The sequence below is a fragment of the Jatropha curcas genome, chromosome 2, assembly GCF_041381405.1.
Source record: "Jatropha curcas cultivar XTBG-Jc1 chromosome 2, XTBG_Jcur_1.0, whole genome shotgun sequence".
Lineage (NCBI taxonomy): Eukaryota > Viridiplantae > Streptophyta > Magnoliopsida > Malpighiales > Euphorbiaceae > Jatropha > Jatropha curcas.
In genome coordinates, this window is record NC_143152.1 from 12,708,248 (window position 1) to 12,730,446 (window position 22,199).

Genomic DNA, 22,199 nt, shown 5'->3' on the forward strand with positions numbered 1-22,199 from the left:
TCTTAGACCGATCAAGGCTAACAAACCATCTTAATGCAGCACCGGTAAGAGATTGTTGGAACAAGTGAGCAAGGAGCTCACTGCTCAATCCGAATGGGTTTAAGGCACCCACATACATTTTCAAATGTGTTTTAGGACAAGTGGTTCCATCAAACTTGTCCATGTTGGGCATCTTGAACTTAGTTGGCAACCTGGCTTCAGGGAACAAGGACAAGGAGTCCATGTCCACCACTTCCTTGTGGGTTTTGAGAGCAGTGATGGACCTCTCTAGGAGCTCTAGTTTCTCTCTCATTCTCTGAGCTTCCAGCTCAGAGGCAGTTTTAGAAGGCATCTCATCCAGGTTTAGGGTAGGGTTTGTAGGTTCAGCAGCAGGACCCTGGTTGGAGGCAGCAGGTCCACTTCCCCCAGCGGAAGCCCCATTTCCATTACCATTCCCATTACCCAGTTCAGCTATCAGGGCGGTCCTTTGGGCAGCTAGTGCCTCATTCATTCTGGCCTCCATTCTGGCCTCCATTCTAGCCTCTAGTTGTTCAATGAGGGTTTGGATATCAGCAAGTGATGCCATTGGTGCAGATAAGGTTGTTGGAGTTGTAGGCGAAGCTGGTGTAGCTAGTGAAGCTGGTGAAGCTGGTGATAGCACTGTAGGTGTGTCTGGCACTTGGGTAGGCACTCGGATTGTGGGCACCTGTAAGGGTAAGGGTAGCTGGATTAGGTACAGTGGTCGGTGTATCAGGTAGCTGATGTGAGGTGAATTGACTCTCTTGTCCAACTGTGCATGACTGAAAGTAAAAGGGTATTTCATGCCCTCTTTGTGTTTACCCCATGTTTATGATATGTCGTGAATGCGCATAACAACACGTCGTAATCTGTTTAATGATATGATTCACATCATTGGGTGCATACAGTCCTAAAGGATAGGTTCTATAGGCTATGACTCAAAATAGAGAATCGGCTTATAAAGGGACCCTTGAGCCTTGAGCATGGATATACCTAACCACATGTGAAACAAAGAGTTTCGCGTGGGTCCAACGGTACGCATACTCATGGGCCATCCCCAAAAGGATTGGGGGTGGTTTGCGGCAACAGGGAGGACGCTTTGGCTATCCGTCGACATAATCAAAGAGACCTGCCGATCAGCGCTACTTGCTATCCAGACTCAGAAGTTTGAACAGAGAGAGAAGAAATTCATTTGAAATTCGTTTTTTATGCAATGGAGAAAAAGATTCTCAATCGTGCAAATAGATCAACAAATTTAAATGTCTTAATCAAATTTGTCACTTAAGTTCAATGTAACACCCCTTCCCGGTCCACCCATGAACCCGAATGAACCGAGTCGAGATGTTACAAAACTGGTTGACTGTATGGTCTGACATACTGAAAACATACTGTATATTGAATATAATAACATGCTGGTACTGTTTACAAAAATAATGTAATTTACAAAACATGATACAAGTTTACAAAATGAAATGGGCCCAACTGTGTGCCCTGTACATGCCATAAAAAGAAAAACAAAATGAGTTTCTACCCTGAAGACCGAGTCTTCTACAGATGAACTGCAGCAGTTGTACGCGGACTCTCTATGGACCAGTCTCAAAACCTGCGAGTTAAACAGGTAACTCGCTGAGCAAATAATGCTCAGTGGATATCTCAACAAATAAAGAAACAATTAAACACATACATATATAGAAAGAACCATGGAAACATATATGGCACATATAAGCTCACACATTATGATACTTTCATGATATCTTGATTATCTTTTGTACTGTTTATAATCCTGTATAATTCATGAAATGTTATGTCAAGATATCTGAATAGCTCCATAAGGTTATAGTGAAACCGAAGTGATAAGATAAACTGTATGAAACTGGGTAAAACTGTATGCTATAGGCCCCTAACCGGATTCGCCTATGCCAATATTGTCCGTTTTGGTGCCCCTAACCGGATTCGCACCACACGGTTTAATCATATCCACTCAACGGCCTGTAGCCGGAGTTCCAAATTGTATGGGGCGCAGATCTGCTATTCTATGTCGCGACATAGCCTTATCTACATGGTTTCTACCCAACCTCAATGGAGCTTCATATTAGCATATCAACAACACAATAACACATAAATGGTTTTACAACTTCATAGTTCATCCTATTGATTTGATTTCACACCATATAATTGCTTACATGTTGTTTTAATCCATATTCTTATGTTGTATTTTTGTTGTAAAATGATTGGATGCATGCATGTTGAGCAAAGGAATGTGATTACATAGCAAATGAAAGGCAAAAGAGGGTCACAGCACAAGTCGCGACCGCGTATGTGAAAGTCGCGAGCGCGACTTGTGCATCCTGAGAGTCAGTGTGTTTCTGGCTGAAGTCGCGACCGCGCAGCACAAGTCGCGAGCGCGAGATGAAGTCGCGAGCGCGCTTGTGTGATTCGCGAGCGCGAGATGCGCACACTGAGAGTCAGAGAGCTTCTGGCCAAACTCGCGACCGCGCATGTGAAAGTCGCGAGCGCGAGTTGTGCCATTTGAGAGTCAGAGAGCTACCTGACTCAAGTCGCGAGCGCGCAATGGGAAATCGCGAGCGCGACTTGTTTTCCAGTATGCGCGAGCGCGCGACGTGATTCCAGATTGTGCAGTCTGTGTTCTTTTGGCCATAACTCTCAATATACAACTTCAAATTGAATGATTCAAAAGCCCATGTAAAGCTAACACAGAAAGGAACAAATAACTCTTCTATGACAATTCCTGATTCCATCATTATATGGGTTCAAAATCAAGATGAAGTTGCTGGTAACATTTCCAGCAAACTCTGTTTCCGTTTCATATATTCATCCCCTGTTTTCACATCATTTCCAGTACTTCCACCCAACAACAAGCAACATATCATCTCATGAGCAACACTCCACACAATTTTTCATGCAAAGAACATGGGAAATAACAAGAGATATCAAACCTGTCTTGCCACAAAGCTGGGGCTCTGTTTTAACTTCTCTTTTCTGCTACCTTTAAACTTTCTTCTCCTATACACAAGAATTCTCATAACTCATCTCCAATATAACTCAATTAAAGAGTGGATAACATATAACTTCAAGGAATTCTACTTACTTGGAGGTGACTTAGTGCTTAACGTGCATGAAACTTGCAAGGAAATGGGAGGGAAAGTAAGAAGAGAATATGAAAATGGGAAAGTGAGTTGATAAGAACGGGCAGACTCTAGAAGAAATGACTTGGCTGTGTAAACTCTCTAATTGGTACCTCAAGTATACAAAGGCTACAACTTACTACCCAAGCTATATGTTTGGCTGCAAACAAGGCCTAAACTTTCCATGCAAATAAGTCCACTTATCATCTCATGCTACCCGAACCGGGTTTGGTTCAACCCAACTCACCCTTCCTCTATGATATGACTCAACTCAACGCACTAGGATGTTACAATTCTCCCCTCCTAAATAAAAACTTCGTCCCGAAGTTTACCTGTTGTAAACAAATGCGGATATTGTTGTCGCATGGTGTCTTCTGATTCCCAAGTTGCTTCTTCTGTCTTATGATTCCTCCAAAGAACTTTCACCAATGCTATTTTCTTGTTCCGCAATTCTTTAGTTTCTCTGGCTAGGATCTGAACTGGTTCTTCTTCATAAGTGAGATCTGGCTGAATATCAATCTCGTCTGCTGATAACACATGTGAGGGGTCTGATCTGTATCTTCTCAACATGGATACATGAAATACATTATGGATTCGATCTAAGGTTGGAGGTAATGCTAGGCGATAGGCTAATGGTCCTACGCGTTCAACAATCTCGTATGGACCAATGAACCTAGGGCTAAGCTTACCCTTTTGTCCAAACCTTAAGATCTTCTTCCATGGTGAAACCTTCAAAAATACTTTATCCCCAACTGAATACTCAATGTCTTTTCTCTTTAAATCCGCATAGGATTTCTGTCGATCACTTGCTTCCTTCAGCCGTCTTCTGATGATTTCTACTTTCTCTTCTGTGTCTCTCACCAAATCTGGACCCAAAATCTTCTTCTCACTAAGTTCTGTCCAACATACAGGTGTTCTGCATCTTCTACCATACAATGCTTCATAGGGTGCCATCTTGATGCTCGCTTGATAGCTGTTGTTGTAGGCAAACTCCATGAGAGATACATATTTGTCCCAACTGCCTTCAAATTCAATAACACATGATCTCAACATGTCTTCTAGGATTTGAATTACTCTTTCTGACTGGCCATCTGTCTGCGGATGAAATGCAGTGCTGAAATGCAGTTTCGTTCCTAATGCCTCTTGAAGTTTACCCCAGAACTTCGATGTAAACCTTGGATCACGATCAGAGATAATGGATGATGGAACTCCATGTAGTCGAACTATCTCACTAACATAAATTTCTGCTAACTTGTCCAGAGAATAGTCCGTCTTGACTGGTAGGAAATGAGCAGACTTGGTTAATCTGTCCACAATCACCCATACTGCATCATGCTTCCGCTGTGTCTGAGGTAAGCCAGTAACAAAATCCATCGTGATCTGATCCCATTTCCATGTTGGCACTGTTATTGGATGAAGTAACCCGGATGGCAGTTGATGTTCTGCTTTTACTTGTTGACATGTTAAACATCTTGTTACAACATCTCCGATGTCTCTCTTCATGCCCGGCCACCAATAGCCTGTCTTCAAGTCTTGATACATCTTGGTACTACCTGGATGCATTGTATATAGACCGTTATGAGCTTCATGCAAAATCTTTTGTCTGACCTCCCCTGTCTGTGGTACAACAATTCTGTCTGCATAAAACAAAACTCCATTGCTATCCAATCTAAATTTCCCACCATGATCTTCCTGTACTTGTTTAACCCATAGTGCTATTTGTGCATCTTTCTTTTGTGTTTCCGCAACTTCCTGAAGCCAAGATGGCTGGACTTGCATCTGTGCGAGAATAGCTCCTTGCTGTTGTAACTCCATACTGATTCTCATTAAGCTCAAAGCATACAAGGATTTCCGGCTAAGGGCATCCGCTACCACATTAGCCTTGCCCGGATGATAATTAATGACATAATCATAATTAGCCAGAATCTGCATCCACTTCCGTTGTCTTGAATTCAAGTCCTTCTGTGTTGGTAAGTACTTTAAACTCTGATGATCTGTGTAAATGTAACACTTTTCACCATACAGATAATGCCGCCATACTTTGAATGCTAGAACAATGGCTGCCAGTTCTAAATCATGGGTTGGATAATTCAATTCATGTGGCTTCAATTGTCTGGAGACATAGGCAACCACTTTCTTATCTTGCATGAGTACACATCCCAACCCAGTATGAGAGGCATCACTGTAAATCTCAAAGTCTTTGCCTGACATTGGCTGAGTTAACACTGGTGCTTCAGTCAACGTTCTCTTCAAAGTGTCAAAACTCTGCTGACATCTATTATCCCAATGGAATACAACCTCTTTCTTCAATAATCTTGTTAAAGGTGATGCAATGATGGAAAATCCTTTTACAAACCTTCTGTAATAACCGGCTACTTCTGTAACATTCCTGGGTGGTCTCCAATCAATAATAGCTTCAATCTTCTTAGGATCCACTCTGATACCCTCTGATGACACCACATGTCCTAAGAAAGAAACTTCTTCTAGCCAAAACTCACACTTACTGAGCTTAGCATACAGCTGTTTATCTCTCAATGTCTGAAGTACAATCCGTAAATGCTTATCATGTTCCGCCCTGTCTCTGGAATAAACCAAAATGTCATCTATAAACACCACCACAAACTGATCCAGGTATGAATGAAATACGCGGTTCATAAGATCCATGAAAACCGCCGGTGCATTTGTGAGACCGAATGGCATTACTAAAAATTCAAAGTGACCATATCGGGTCCTGAATGCAGTCTTAGCGATATCTTCTTCCTTTATCCGCACCTGATGGTATCCCGACCTGAGGTCGATTTTAGAAAATATACCTGCACCCTTTAATTGATCAAACAAATCATCAATGCGAGGCAGTGGATACTTATTCTTGATCGTCAGTTTATTCAACTGTCTGTAATCAATGCACAATCTGAATGATCCATCTTTCTTCTTAACAAATAATACCGGTGCTCCCCAAGGTGATACACTGGGTCTGATAAAGCCTTTGTCTAATAACTCCTGCAGCTGAATCTTTAACTCTTTTAACTCTGCTGGTGCCATTCTGTAAGGTGCAATAGATACTGGTGCTGCTCCAGGATAGACATCTATGGTAAACTCCACTTCCCTCCTTGGTGGTAACCCTGGTAACTCATCTGGAAATACATCTGGATAATCACACACTGTTGGTATGTCTTCCACTTTCAACTTTTCTTTCTCTATTTGTAATGCACATACCAAGTATGCTTCACAACCCTTCTGAATTAATCTCTTTGCTGCCATGGCTGATATCACATTACTCAAAAACTCTCGCCGCTTCCCGACTACTGTAATCTCTTCCCCTACTGGTGTAGATAACGTCACCCTTTTCTTTACACAATCAACTAGAGCATTATGTCTAGATAGCCAATCCATGCCCAGAATAACATCAAATTCTCTAAATGGCAACTCCATAAGATCTCCTGGAAATTCCTTTCCATGAATAACAATTGGACAGTCTTTGATCACTGTATGAGTTGTTACTACATCTCCTAATGGATTGGTAACCAACATACCCTGACCCACATGTGCAACCGCTAACCCTTTAACCTAGGGTGTAGGCACACTAATGTATGAATGAGAGGAGCCAGGATCAATCAAAGCATAAACTACATGCTCAAATAAAGAAAACTCACCAACTATAACATCTGGGGCTTCCTCATCTTCTCTGGCTCGCATAGCATAAACCCTGGCTGGACCCCTAGTATCGGGTCTGTCCACAGTCTCTGACTGCTGTCTCTGCACTCCCGAGGGCTCACCTCTACCTCTACCTGCTATGAACTGGGTAGGAACTCTTGCCTTCTTTGGACAGTCTTTCTTCTGATGGTCTGATGCTCCGCATATCCAACATTTATCGGTCACCAACCAACAATCTCCACCATGTCGTCTACCACAATGCTCACAAGGTGGATACGGATAACCGGCTGACTCTGCACCTCTACTGGTGCCTCTACCAGTTCCTCTACCTGAACCTCGAATACCACCGGCAGAACTAGCCACAACTGATGCTGCTGGTGCATGAACACCCCTAGCTATGCCTTGGCTAAAAGAAGGTCTAGAACCAGCTGAACTACTAGCACCTCTGAATCTCTTGCTCTCCGGCTGATGTGTACTGGGTGCACTCTGAGTCTGGTCTCTTCTCTGCTGAGACCGCTGGCGTCTAGAACGCTGATTGGCCTGTATTCGCTCTATCTCTTGAGCTGCCTCTACCAAGGCTGAGAATTCTCTGAATCTGGAAGCTACCACTCCCATCTGAATCTCATCATTCAGGCCTTCTTGAAACTTCTTACACCTTTCGGCTTCTGTAGACACTATCTGCTTACCATACCTGCTAAGTCTAGTGAATTCTCTTTCGTATTCAGCTACAGACATTCTGTTCTGTCGCAGGTATAAGAATTCTTTCCTTCTCGCATCTAGGTAAGCCTCTGTAATGAATTTCTTCTTGAATTCATCCAAGAAGAATTGCCAAGTACGTTGATCTGTTGTAACTCTCTGTTGCACAGTGGTCCACCATGTATATGCCTCCTCTATCAGCAATGAAGTGGCACAAACCAACTTGTCCTCTGCTGTACACTGCAATTGTTCTAGGACTCTCGATGTCCCATCTAACCAATACTCAGCAAGCTCTGGGCTATCATCTTTACTAGCTTTGAATTCCTTTGCACCATATTTTCTAAGCTTCTCCAGTGGGGGCTTTCTCTCTCTTTCTACTATTACGGGTGCTTGAGGCATCACTCCTGCAATTTGTCTAAAAGTGTCTGCAAGTTGCTTTAACAGCACCTCTTGACCTAGTGCTCTTGAAGCCTCACCCTCCACTGTTCTAGCTTGACCTGGTGCTACTGGAGCCTCACCCTCCACTGCTCTGGAGTCGTGTGACTCACTTTCACCTTCCTGAGACATCCTCCTAAAATAATAACAACTGCTTAGTTCATCAGGGTAGTCATGGCATGTACATATACTGACTTATGCATGCAAGCCCGGGGAAATTAAACCTAGGGCTCTGATACCAAAATTTGTAACACCCCTTCCCGGTCCACCCATGAACCCGAATGAACCGAGTCGAGATGTTACAAAACTGGTTGACTGTATGGTCTGACATACTGAAAACATACTGTATATTGAATATAATAACATGCTGGTACTGTTTACAAAAATAATGTAATTTACAAAACATGATACAAGTTTACAAAATGAAATGGGCCCAACTGTGTGCCCTGTACATGCCATAAAAAGAAAAACAAAATGAGTTTCTACCCTGAAGACCGAGTCTTCTACAGATGAACTGCAGCAGTTGTACGCGGACTCTCTATGGACCAGTCTCAAAACCTGCGAGTTAAACAGGTAACTCGCTGAGCAAATAATGCTCAGTGGATATCTCAACAAATAAAGAAACAATTAAACACATACATATATAGAAAGAACCATGGAAACATATATGGCACATATAAGCTCACACATTATGATACTTTCATGATATCTTGATTATCTTTTGTACTGTTTATAATCCTGTATAATTCATGAAATGTTATGTCAAGATATCTGAATGGCTCCATAAGGTTATAGTGAAACCGAAGTGATAAGATAAACTGTATGAAACTGGGTAAAACTGTATGCTATAGGCCCCTAACCGGATTCGCCTATGCCAATATTGTCCGTTTTGGTGCCCCTAACCGGATTCGCACCGCACGGTTTAATCATATCCACTCAACGGCCTGTAGCCGGAGTTCCAAATTGTATGGGGCGCAGATCTGCTATTCTATGTCGCGACATAGCCTTATCTACATGGTTTCTACCCAACCTCAATGGAGCTTCATATTAGCATATCAACAACACAATAACACATAAATGGTTTTACAACTTCATAGTTCATCCTATTGATTTGATTTCACACCATATAATTGCTTACATGTTGTTTTAATCCATATTCTTATGTTGTATTTTTGTTGTAAAATGATTGGATGCATGCATGTTGAGCAAAGGAATGTGATTACATAGCAAATGAAAGGCAAAAGAGGGTCACAGCACAAGTCGCGACCGCGTATGTGAAAGTCGCGAGCGCGACTTGTGCATCCTGAGAGTCAGTGTGTTTCTGGCTGAAGTCGCGACCGCGCAGCACAAGTCGCGAGCGCGAGATGAAGTCGCGAGCGCGCTTGTGTGATTCGCGAGCGCGAGATGCGCACACTGAGAGTCAGAGAGCTTCTGGCCAAACTCGCGACCGTGCATGTGAAAGTCGCGAGCGCGAGTTGTGCCATTTGAGAGTCAGAGAGCTACCTGACTCAAGTCGCGAGCGCGCAATGGGAAATCGCGAGCGCGACTTGTTTTCCAGTATGCGCGAGCGCGCGACGTGATTCCAGATTGTGCAGTCTGTGTTCTTTTGGCCATAACTCTCAATATACAACTTCAAATTGAATGATTCAAAAGCCCATGTAAAGCTAACACAGAAAGGAACAAATAACTCTTCTATGACAATTCCTGATTCCATCATTATATGGGTTCAAAATCAAGATGAAGTTGCTGGTAACATTTCCAGCAAACTCTGTTTCTGTTTCATATATTCATCCCCTGTTTTCACATCATTTCCAGTACTTCCACCCAACAACAAGCAACATATCATCTCATGAGCAACACTCCACACAATTTTTCATGCAAAGAACATGGAAAATAACAAGAGATATCAAACCTGTCTTGCCACAAAGCTGGGGCTCTGTTTTAACTTCTCTTTTCTGCTACCTTTGAACTTTCTTCTCCTATACACAAGAATTCTCATAACTCATCTCCAATATAACTCAATAAAGAGTGGATAACATATAACTTCAAGGAATTCTACTTACTTGGAGGTGACTTAGTGCTTAACGTGCATGAAACTTGCAAGGAAACGGGAGGGAAAGTAAGAAGAGAATATGAAAATGGGAAAGTGAGTTGATAAGAACGGGCAGACTCTAGAAGAAATGACTTGGCTGTGTAAACTCTCTAATTGGTACCTCAAGTATACAAAGGCTACAACTTACTACCCAAGCTATATGTTTGGCTGCAAACAAGGCCTAAACTTTCCATGCAAATAAGTCCACTTATCATCTCATGCTACCCGAACCGGGTTTGGTTCAACCCAACTCACCCTTCCTCTATGATATGACTCAACTCAACGCACTAGGATGTTACATTCAAAATTCCTCTCATCGAGTATTCTTAAAGAAAGAACACTCGATTTATGTCAAGGTACCCTGCAAAACAAAGCATAGTAAAGTAATGCCCTAAAGAAGGGCATGTTAGTTTATTCAACAATTGTAGTCCACTATTATGCAAAAAGATTACATAAAGTCCCCAGTGAAGTCGCCAAACTGTGAACCCCTCCCCAAAATATCATAAGCATATGAATGCATGTGACTAAGGGAAGAAATGCACGTGAATGTATGAGTCGCCACCTTGTTTAATTATTTTAGGGTAAACTAGGAAAAAACCCTAAGTGACTCCAATTTTAATTAACCTAGTTACTAGATTAATTACCCAATGTCTAAGGCATGGTCTTCGAACCTGAGGTGGATCCCGAGACTATGTCATGCTGATGAAACTAACCAAAAAATGAATGCTTTGCAAGATGATTGGACCAATGGAATGTTTAAGTGAGTTTGAATGATTGCGACTTGCCGCTCGGGGTTAAATCCCGAACGTGCCTACGTACTTCCGTTTGAATGGAAGATCAAAGTCAACGTAGTTCGATAGGCCTCTTCTAGAGGGCTTTAGATGGGATGCTTGATGCATGAGTGTGTGTATGCTTTGTGCAATTTTGTTTAGGCATTTTGCCAAAGAATTGATTGTTTCAGGCACTTGGTGCCAAAATGTTGATTTGAGGCTTTTTGCCAAAAGAAAGGATTTGGGCTTATTCTTGCCAAAAGATAAGTTGTGCTTATTTGCTTGCCAAAGATTAATTGGGCTTATTATTGCCGAAAGATTGATTGTTTAGGCGATTGTCGCCAAAATTGAATGATTTAAGGCTTTTTAGCCAAAATGAATTGATTTAGGCAATTGTTGCCAAAGGTTGATTCAAGGCTTTTAGCCAAAAGAAATTGATTTAAGCGATTTGTCGCTATAAAAGAGATTAATTTTCACTTATAAGCAATTTATCTGCTTAAAGTGATTAATTAAATTGAAATATAGGCAATTTATTGCCATAAAAAAAACGTGTTTAAGTAGGACCTTTTAGTCACAATCATTGATTAACTGGACTTAGGCCAAGAACTGTTCGAAATAAAGGCAATTTCACCATAGTTATTGATTAACTAGGCTTCTTTAGCCAATAATGTCAGATTTACGCTTTAATACCACGATTATTAATTAATCGGGCATTTAAGCTTAATCTTTATTTGATTGAGGCAATTTATTTGCCTAGTGGATGATATGGATGCATTCATGCAGTTATAGAGTTAAGGGGAGTAGAAAAGAAGCATGCATGAAGTGCTAAAATTAAATAAGCGTAGTCTAATTTATGTACCTGATTTAATCTCCGACCGCTTCTTAACTCCAGGTTAAGCTCCTCGTTAAGGGAAGTATTAATTAAAATGGAATTTTAATGGCCACTTAGTAAAGCAAGAAAAAATGAAAGCAGAATAAAATAAAATAAAGAATGCAGAAAGCGATAAAAAGAATCGCAAAGAGCGTAAAGGGAGAAGAGAGGTCCGTCAACACAGACTGTGTCTAAAATGGAGCCCCAGGGCCTCTTTTTATAGAAAAAAACGCACCCCGGGCGCGCCTGCCCGCCCTCGAGGGCGGGCGTGCCCGCCTGGGCTGGGCGGGCGTGCCCGCCTGGTCTGGGCGGGCGTGTCCACCCGGGCTGGGCGGGCGTGCCCGCCCATGCTGGGCGGGCATGTCCGCCCAGGTTGGGCGGGCGCGCCCGTCCTTGAGGGTGGGCATGCCCACCCCCGCGGGCGGACATGCGTGCCTTTTTTTTCTTTCCGGAGGCTTTTCCGGGAGTCCCGGACTTCCAAAAAATATTCCGAGACCAGTTTCGTGATCTTCGTAATTTTTCGGACATTTCAAGTACCATATTGGCACACTTCCGGTGAACTTTTTGAATGACCTCTGGTCCGACCGGGCTGTTTGCAGTCCGAAAGAATTGGCTCTTTGAGCCTCAAAATTTAGGTATTCACAATCAATAGCTTCTTGTAGCACGGGAGTGCTCTCTGGCATGATTTGGGCATGCTAGACTTTGAGTCTCCAAAGTAGTTGCAGCACGGGTCGTGCTTGGATGAGCACGTTCAGATATCGACAGCCTCTTATAGCACAGGCATTCTCTCTGGCATGGTTTGGCCATGCTAGACTCTAAACCTCTATTGGATTTATCTTGAACATAGCATGGGGATGCTGGATAACACGCCCAGGGTGTGCCAGCCTTTTTGCTTAGGTACACTCTTTTCTGTATGTTTGGCTGGTTTTCTATAAAAATGCTATAAAATTCCCCAAGATCAAGTGAAATATGATTCAAGGAAGCTTTAAACAAAAAATAAAATAAAACTAATTAAACTAATTAAAAATACTAAAAATCCTAATAAAAACTATATTAAAAATACTATAAAAATAACATATATCACAGACCATTTAAGGTCGAAGTTGGCCACTGGATCTCCGAATCGGGACATTTATTGATTTTTTATGCATTCAAAGCCTTTGAATTAAAGGGCCTTGCACCACAGAGAGTTATGGCGTGTGCTACAAGCTTATGGCGCACACCACACGTAGTGGCGCAAGGCCTGTGGCGCACACCACATGTAGTGGCTTGTACCACTAGCTTAGATAGTGCGCCACAGCAGCACAGAGTCCTTTATTGGTTGATCCTCGATTTCCCTCTAAATAGACCCAAAAGAGGTGTTCAAAACACTGAAAAAAGAAAGAAAAAGGTGTAGAAATAGGATTAAGCTTCTCATAAACTACCTTTGAAGATTTCTTTAAAGATTTAATCAAAAATGGATGAAGAAACCCAAAACATTTGGTTATTTATCCAATAGTCTGAGATTCAAGATTAGAGCATGTGTTTTTTGAAGTTTTAATTGATCTAAGGGGGTTTTAGATTGATTGAGCAGTAAAATCTCAATTTGGATCCAAGGCTAACGCAAGTTGCCTTCAGATCTTTGGTTGAGTTTCAAAAATGCAAGAGTCTCCCCTCAAAATACCAAAAGTCCTCCTTTTGGCTCACCTCCCAATGCTTATTTATATACATTTGAGAGCAAGGTGGCCCCATTTAGGGCTAACATGGCAAAAATGCCACTGTCTAGCCCTGCAACAGGACCGGGCCCACTTTTACTAAAATGGACAGGGTGGCACGCAAAATGAAGTGGTGCACTGGGAAGTGTGCCGAGCCGGCCTAACGCTCTTCCCTGGTTTGATTTCGTCACGAAATGCCCGGTATCCCAAAAAACTAAAAATTGCTAAACACATGGATAATCTCAGCCACAGACCATTGGTCCGAAAATCGGGGCTGTCGGGAATCCTGATTCAAGTTTATACAAAAAATGGTGTATCATCACTGAACTTTTCAGGGGCAAAATTTGAGCATCTGCACTTTCAAATTGATTTGTAATCACCTTAATTTCCATTTAATTAATATTAACATCCTCGATATATAGTATTTCTCATTATTCTAGGTTTTCCTTTAATCTAGATAACCGAATTTATCGAAAAAGCTAGAATAGCAAGTACTACCAAGTTGAGGATATTACAGTTAGTAGAAATAATAGTTTTCGATCTATAAGATAAGGTCTAAACTTCTCAAAACCACAAACAACGCTAAAAATTCCTTCTCAATAGTTGCGTAATTCAATTGAGGGCCTGTAAGAGTATGGCTTGCATAGTAAATCACTCTGAACACTTTCTCTTTCCTTTGGCCCAAAACTGCTCTTAATGTATTCTCATTAGCATCACACATTACTTCAAAAGGACTGTTCCAATCTGGTGCTACTATCACAAGTGCTGAAATGAATTTCTCCTTCAAAAGATTGAAACCCTGCATTCATTAAGAATCAAAAACAAACTTAGTATCTTTCACAAGAAAAATACAAAGGGGTCTTGCAATCTTGGAAAATCCTCTATAAATCTTCGATAAAACCTCAAATGGCCAAGGAAACTCTTAACTCCTTTAACTGTTGTCGGAGGTGGTAATTTTCAATCACATCCACCTTTGCCTTGTCCATCTCAATCCCTCTTTCTGAAATCTTATGCCCAAGTACTATCCCTACATTGACCATAAAATGACATTCCTCCTAGATGAGCACAAGATTTGTTTCTGCACATCTCTATAATACTAAAGAAAGATATTCAAATAAGATTCAAGGGTTAGTCCATAGATTGTGAAATCATCCATAAAAATTTCCATGCATTTCTCAATCCTGTCATGAAAGATGGACATCATACACTGCTAAAACATAGCCGGTGCATTACATAATCCAAAAGGCATGCACCTATAGGCAAATGTGCCATAAGGATGTGTAAAGATTGTTTTTTTCTTGATCTTTAGGGGCTATAGGGATCTGGAAATAACTAGAGAATCCATCCAAAAAGCAATAAAATCTATTTCCCCCTAGCCTCTCTAACATCTAATCAATAAAAGGTAAAGAAAAGTGATCCTTCCTTGTGGCTGAGTTTAGTTTTCTATTATCGATGCATGCTCTCCACTCAGTCACTTTCCTAGTGGGAATTAATTTGTTATTCTTGTTTTTTACTACAGCCATTCCCCCCTTTGTAGGAACTACCTGAACTGGACTTACCCATGCACTATCAGAAATTGGATAAATAATACCTCCATCAAGTAGTTTTATTACTTCCTTCTTTACTACCTCTTTCATAGCTAGATTCAACCGTCTTTATGGTTGAATAGTGGGCTTGTAATCATCTTCCATCAAAATCTTGTGCATACAAATACTTGAACTTATCCCTCTAATGTCTGAAAGCCAATTGCTCTCTTCCACTTCCTTAAGACCTCAATCACCTTTTGTTCCTCTTGCTCCATCAAAAATGCAAAAATAATCATAAGGTTAATATCATTTATAAGAAAAACATATTTTAAGTGAGAAGGTAAAGGTTTAAGTTCAAGTTTAGATGATTCTTCAAAAGATTCTTTTGAAACATCTTTCTCATCGATTTTCAAAGGAAGTGGAGACTCATTCTCCATTTTTTTTTCTTCTTTATCCTCACTATGCAAATCCTCATCTTGTTCTTTACATGCTAAAGCCATGCATGGCTCCATTTCTAGTTCTATATCATCCTCTAATAAGATTTCTTGTTTATGTTCATCAAGATAATCATTAATATAATCAATAGAAAAACACATATCATTTTCAGGAAAATTAGGATGCTTCATAACTTTCTCAATATCAAAAACTATCTCTTCATCATTCAACCTCAATGTAAGCTTTCCCTCCTTAACATCTACCAATGTACCAGTTGTGGCCAAAAATGGCATCCCTAGAATTAGAGGGATTGCTCTTTTATATCCAACACTATAAAATCAACCGGGAAGATAAATTCTCCAACTTTCACCAAAAGATCATCAATAATCCCAACCGATCTTTTGATGGACCCATCAGCTAGTTGTAGTGTGAGGGCGTGAGATGGATGTCATTTCTCGAATGACTAAAAATAGGCTTAGTTTATTTTAATTTTATGAAAGTTGATTTTCTTTTATTAGACCCATTTTAACGTCCTCAAATAGGCGACCTGGAAAAGGAATTTTTGTAAAATAATTCTTACTTTGCTAAGAACTTTTTTACCTTTTTTTTTTTTGGAGTCGCCACCCTTTTTAGGGAAAAATCCACAAATCAGTCATTTCTTTGGGAATATCTAATTTGGTTTTAACCTAGAGACTGGATAACAGAGTTAGATACTGTCACGAGAAGGTGTTAGGCACTTGGACCCCCTAGTTGAAAATCGGCCTCATTCATATTCCATTCATTCACAATCTTCATTATATGATTAACTTTAATTGAGGTGAAAAAACTGAGTTTTAATGCATTTTTGAAATATGGCAATCATGAGCAATAACAATTAGATATAGCACAAAAAATAATCAAGCAAAGAAGGGGGGAGGAGAAAAGAGTTACAACTCATGATTTAGTTTACATCCTACCCATCAACCTAATAGCATTTCCCAATCCCATAAACATTACAAATAATTAACAAATATTAAGATCCCTTTTAAGGATCCTTTACATGATGCCTAATATTAAAAGGAAATAGCATTAAAGCAACCATGACAAATAAAGCAACAACATAACAAAGATATAACAAACATATACAGGCTAATGAGCAAATAATAATAATCATCAAAGAATCAAAAATGAAATTAGTAGAGTTAGTAGATAAAGGTTAGCATAATAAATAACGATGCAACAATAAAAAGGCTCAAAGAAAATAACTAGGAATTTAAATGACAAAAACTAAAAGAACTTGAAAAGTAAATATCAGAATAATAAGGGATCGATTTTTATTCAGAACGGGTTTTGAGTTCAAGAATTCGTTCTCCCATTTTATTTGATTATCAGGGTCAAGGATGAGTTTTATTCACTGTCTACGCAAGGTGGCTTAGTGCTAAACTCAAGTGAATCCCCTAATCAAAGCGATACGATTGAAATAAAGATTCTGGGCTCTGAAATGAAGACCTTTGTGCCACTTAAAGTGGCCTGCGCCACACGTAATGCGCAGGTCCTACCTTGATCAGCAGCCCAAAAAAATGAATAAAGTTATGTTTGGTTAGCCTTAGTGGCATGCACCACATGTAGTGGCATGTTGCCACTGCTCTGTGGCGTGCACCACTTCTGCTCAGTCAAAAGAACATGGTTGATCACAGGTTTCCCTGACAACCAACACTAAGAAAGTGTTTTTAACACACCAAAGGGTAAAAAAGATGAAAAGAGTTAAGGGTCTCAGAGGTTACCTGTTTGTGGTTAAAAATCAAAGATTTTTAAGGAAGTGGACCAAGAAACCAAAAGCTCTTAAACTTGTTAGACGATCTCAGTTTTGAGTTGAAGATAAATGTTTTATGGGTATTTGATCACGAGGTTTAGGGAATGTTTTTTATGAAAAATAATCAAACTTTTGATTTTAGGTTAGAACCATCAGGTGTAACCTTAAGATCAAAGTTGAGTTTTCAAAATGAGGTGGACCTTTCTACGGTTTAAATGTCATGGGCCACTAGTGGGCCCTAGAATCAGGCCGGGCTCATTTTTACCACATCAGTCCGAGTGACACGCAAAACAAGATAATGCGCAGGTATGCATCCCGATTGGACCCAAGGCGCTTCCCAGACCCTGTTTTGCTATAAAAACCTCGGAGAACCAAAAAAGTAGAAACGGTTAAACAAATTTCTTTTCTTAGACACAGATCATCGGTCCAAAAATCAAAATGATTGAACCTATCAATCTCATTTTACAGTAAAAAGGTTATCATCACTGAGCCTTTTAGGGGCAAAAATTGAGCATCTACATAGGGTAATGCTTGCTTCTTTCAGCTCTCTAAGATTTAAGTCTCTACACAAAGAAAAAGGCCTCAAATTTATACTAGCACCTAAATCACACAAGCCTTCTCAAATTCAACATCACCTATATCACAAGGAATATTAATATGAATTTTCTTAAAGATCTCTAAGAATTTAGAAAACTGAGAGTCTAAGTTATCCTTTCTAATTTTTTCATGATATGGGAATTTCTTCAAAGTCATATTGGATGTAGAAAGAGTATTAAAAGACATAACTTTCTTTCAACATTTAAATCCTTACTTACCTCTTAGTCACTTTCTTTCTCTTTTGTTACCTCATCAACAACTAACTTATCATCCTTCTTTTCTATGTTTTCTTTTAGCTCTACATCCTCTAACACTTTCCCACTTCTCAATGTAACCTCCTTGACCTGCTCTTTTGCATTTTTCTTAGAATTACTAAGCAATGAACCTTATACTCTTCTTGAGATCGCATTTGCCAATTGGCCAATTTAAGCTTCCAAATTCTTAATAGAAGCCTCTTGATTTTGAAACCTTGTCTCTGAACACTAATAAATTTTGACATTGAATCTTCCATATAAGGTCTTAGGTTGGAAACCTGGTGGTGGTTGCCTTCCATGATTAGCATTAATCTAAGAAAAATTGGAATGGTTTTTCCAACCAGGATTGTATGTATTATTTTAATGATCATTTTGCCTACAAAAATTATTCATAAAGTTAGATAGATCAGGAACTAAATTAACAACAAATATATTACTTGTTTGACATTCATGGTTAGGGTGCCCTCCACCATAAAAATCACAAGTAATTGTGACAAATGCAGGTTTTTGAATTTGTAATCCTTATATCTTTCTATTCAAAGCCTCCACCTGAGTAGCTAAAGATGTAATAGCATCAAAGTTATACAACCCAAATGATTTCTTTGGTTGAGATTTTTCATCTTGATATGAATACATGTTCGAGATCATCTCATCAATGAGATCATAGGCTTCTTGTGGTGTTTTTCTATTCAAAGAACCTCCAGCAGCAGCGTCAATCATGTTCCTAGCATGAACATTAATACCTTTCTAAAATTTCTGGACTTGCATCCATTAAGGTATTTGATGATGAGGACACTTTCTCAATAGGTCCTTGAACCTTTCCCATGCCTCATATATTGACTTGATCTCACCCTACACAAAAGAAGAAAATTCATCTAATATTTTTCATAGTTTTGCCAGGTTGAAAATACTTATGAGAAAACTTCTTTAATAAACTTCTTTAATAGATCCTCCCATGATCTAATGGAACTGAATGGCAAAGATGTAAGCCAACACTTTGCTTTATCCTTTAATCGCCTAATCGAGTACTCAATTATATTTGAATGTGGCGCACAACTGAAGGAAATTAGCAATTTGTTGATGAGGATCTTCATGGTCTAAACCTCCAAATTGATATCCATTTTGAATCATTTGAATAATTTGAGGTTAGATCTCAAAATTATTTGCTGGAATAGTTAGCCTACTAGTAGGAGATGCAGCTCCATTAGGTTGTGCCATCATATAGTCTTGCATGGTGTGTTGGGGTCTTTGATCTTTATTTTGGCCATTGTTAACACCACTGTTTCCTCCAATATTTCCCCCATTTGCTCCATTAGAGCTATTAGCATCATTAATGACATTTTCTTAGTTAACATGCACAATCTCATGAGGAATTATACCATCATTCGGAGGATCAAATTCTTCTAATGGTAAACCACTAGCTTTAGTCATACACCGATGTTTTCGCCGAAATCCCGAACCCCGGAAGGATTCCGAAAAACATCTTTTTATTTGTGTTTATTATTGTTTTGGAAAAAGGTGATAAAAATCTTTTTGGATACGCAATGCCGATAAATCGGTCTTATAAATTATTTTTAGTCGCCACCCATTATTTCGGCAATGGGACCCTTTCCATTTTTTATTTTGTAGAAGTGACTCCATTTAACCCATTTTTATTTAAGGCCAAATTATTTAGAAAAAACTGGTCAGGCGAACCAAGTACGATTCTAGGTAAGGGAATTAGGTACGTCGGCCCGTTGGAAGCCGACGCTCGGAAAACCGGCCTCTTTTAACCTACGATTTCTAATTAATTTTATTTTAGAAAAGCCAAATTATTTAATTAAACCCAACCCGAATAAATCGAACCGAGTTCCTATGTGGAAAATTAATTAATCGTCCCAATCAAATCTAATTATCACATAGCAATTATTCAAATTAAAGTAATTAAATCAAAGCGATCAAACCAAATAAATAAAAAGACCCGCTCTTGCCTTATGGTTAAAGGCGGGCAACAAACCGAACCTAAAATACATTCTACCCGATTTAAATCCAACCCATAAACCCAAAATCATGCATATTTATTATTTAACACTAGAAATGCAAATTGTTAATAAACATGCAAATTAATCTTAAATATAAATAAATCAACAAACTTAATTTTATCTTTCATTTAAACATAAATTGCAAAATTCATATAAATAAACACATAAAATTACATTTTAGTATTCTAAGTTTAATTAAACTGTGATCTGTTCATAATTGGGCATTTTCAAATTTATTGAAGAAATTAGATTTTATTTTCGTATAAAATTTATTATTTTTATTTTATTTTTCTGGAAAAATCGATGAACAGTCGCATCACGCAACTGTTCATTCCTGGATGAACAGTTGCGTGACGCAACTGTTCTTGATGAATAGTGAATAGTGAATAGTGAACGGTGAATAGTTGCGTGACGCAACTGTTCTAGGATGAACAGTCGCGTGACGCAACTGTTCTTCCAGGAATAGTTGCGTGACGCAACTGTTCTTGGATGAACAGTCGCGTGACGCAGCTGTTCATCCAGGAACAGTTGCGTGATGCACTGTCCTAGCCCAGAATTTGTTTTTAAATATTTTATTTACATCATTTCTTGTTTAAATATGATTTAAAGACATAGAAAATGGCCAAATATGAACATAATACAATTTAAAGAAACTTAGATTACTAAAACCACAAAAATATTACTAAAATCACAAAAATGTATAAAAAATACAAAGAATGTTAAGGAAATTACCTGATCCTCAGATTGGTGCTTGCAAATGGATCAAATCTCTTAACAAATGATAGTTAAGATTTCCAGAAGCTTTGTATCCAAGGATTTAAATGTATTTTCTTTTATATTTTGATTTTTCTTTCTTTTTATGCTTTGATGCACCTAGAAATGATATCTAATGGCAATTTTCCTTCAAATCAACTCATAAGAGTGTTTGGAGAAAAATATGGCCGCAGAGGTATGTTTTTAGGGTTTCAAAATCGTCTTTCTGTTCTTGTTCTTCTGTCCTTTTTTGTTCTGTCTTTTTTTTTGTTCTGTGAGAAAGAGATGTATTTATAGGGTAGGTCAGGACACAGCTGCGTCACGCTACTGTAGCTGCGTGACGCTACTATAGCTGCGTGACGCTACTGTAGCTGCGTCACGCTATTGTAGCTGCGTGACGCTACTATAGCTGCGTGACGCTACTGTAGCTGCGTCACGCTACTCATTTGTTGAACAGTGATGAACAGTTATGAATAGTGATGAACAGTGATGAATAGTGATGAATAGTGATGAACAGTTGCGTGACGCAACTGTTCTTGGATGAACAGTTGCATGACGCAGCTGTTCTTGCGTGACGCAGCTATGACTCAGCCAACTATTCAACATCATTTTTAATTTAAATCCTTGGATTAAAAAGACTTCTAGATAGCATTAATCCATTCATTTTGCATCCTCATTTCCTCATTGGATCAGGCGGGGCATAAAAAATACGCGTCAACAGTTTGCCCCCCCACTTTATCATTAATTGTATAAGCAATTAATGTTAAAGTGGTCCATTGACGCGCCTTCTATCTGGCACCTTCGAAGCTCGGTTTGATTGGCTTGGAAAGATGTTGAATTAATCATCTGGATACCTTGTCAGCTCGGTTTGATCGGCTTTATCGGTTTCCATCAAATATGTGAATGAATTCAAAGCTCGGTTTGATTGGCTTCGAAGACACCTTCGAGGCTCGGTTTGATCGGCCTGAAGGATTTGAATTGATCCTCTGGTCACCTCCTTAGCTCAGTTTGATCCGCTTCGTCGGCTCCCGTTGAATCTGTGAATGACTCCAAAGCTCGGTTTGATCGGCTATGAAGACACCTTCGAGGCTCGGTTTGATCGGCCTGAAGAATTTTGTATGCCCTAGTCAACTTCGCAATACACCATCATTGACTGGGAAGAGAACCCAAACAGCTTCGCAATACACCATCACTGTTCGGTGGGACAATTGAAATTGGCCTGATTAGCTTCGCAACAACACCATCACTAATCTGTAAGAGAGTTGACTCGATCAGCTTCGCAACAACACCATCACTAATCGAGAAAAATAATCCAAACAGCTTCGCAATACACCATCACTGTTCGGTAAGAGAGTTGAAATTGGCCTGATTAGCTTCGCAACAACACCATCACTAATCGAGAAAAATAATCCAAACAGCTTCGCAATACACCATCACTGTTCGGTGGGAGAATTGAAATTGGCCTG

At 39.6% G+C, this 22,199-nt stretch overlaps 1 non-coding gene across 1 annotated transcript; it reads left to right on the forward strand.

Annotated features, from left to right (window-relative positions):
* Positions 1–18,737: 18,737 nt before the first annotated feature.
* LOC149498260 (small nucleolar RNA R71) lies at positions 18,738–18,842 on the forward strand. Its single transcript, XR_016319851.1, has one exon. It is a non-coding gene; the product is annotated as a small nucleolar RNA R71 (small nucleolar RNA).
* The last annotated feature ends 3,357 nt before the right edge of the window (positions 18,843–22,199 follow it).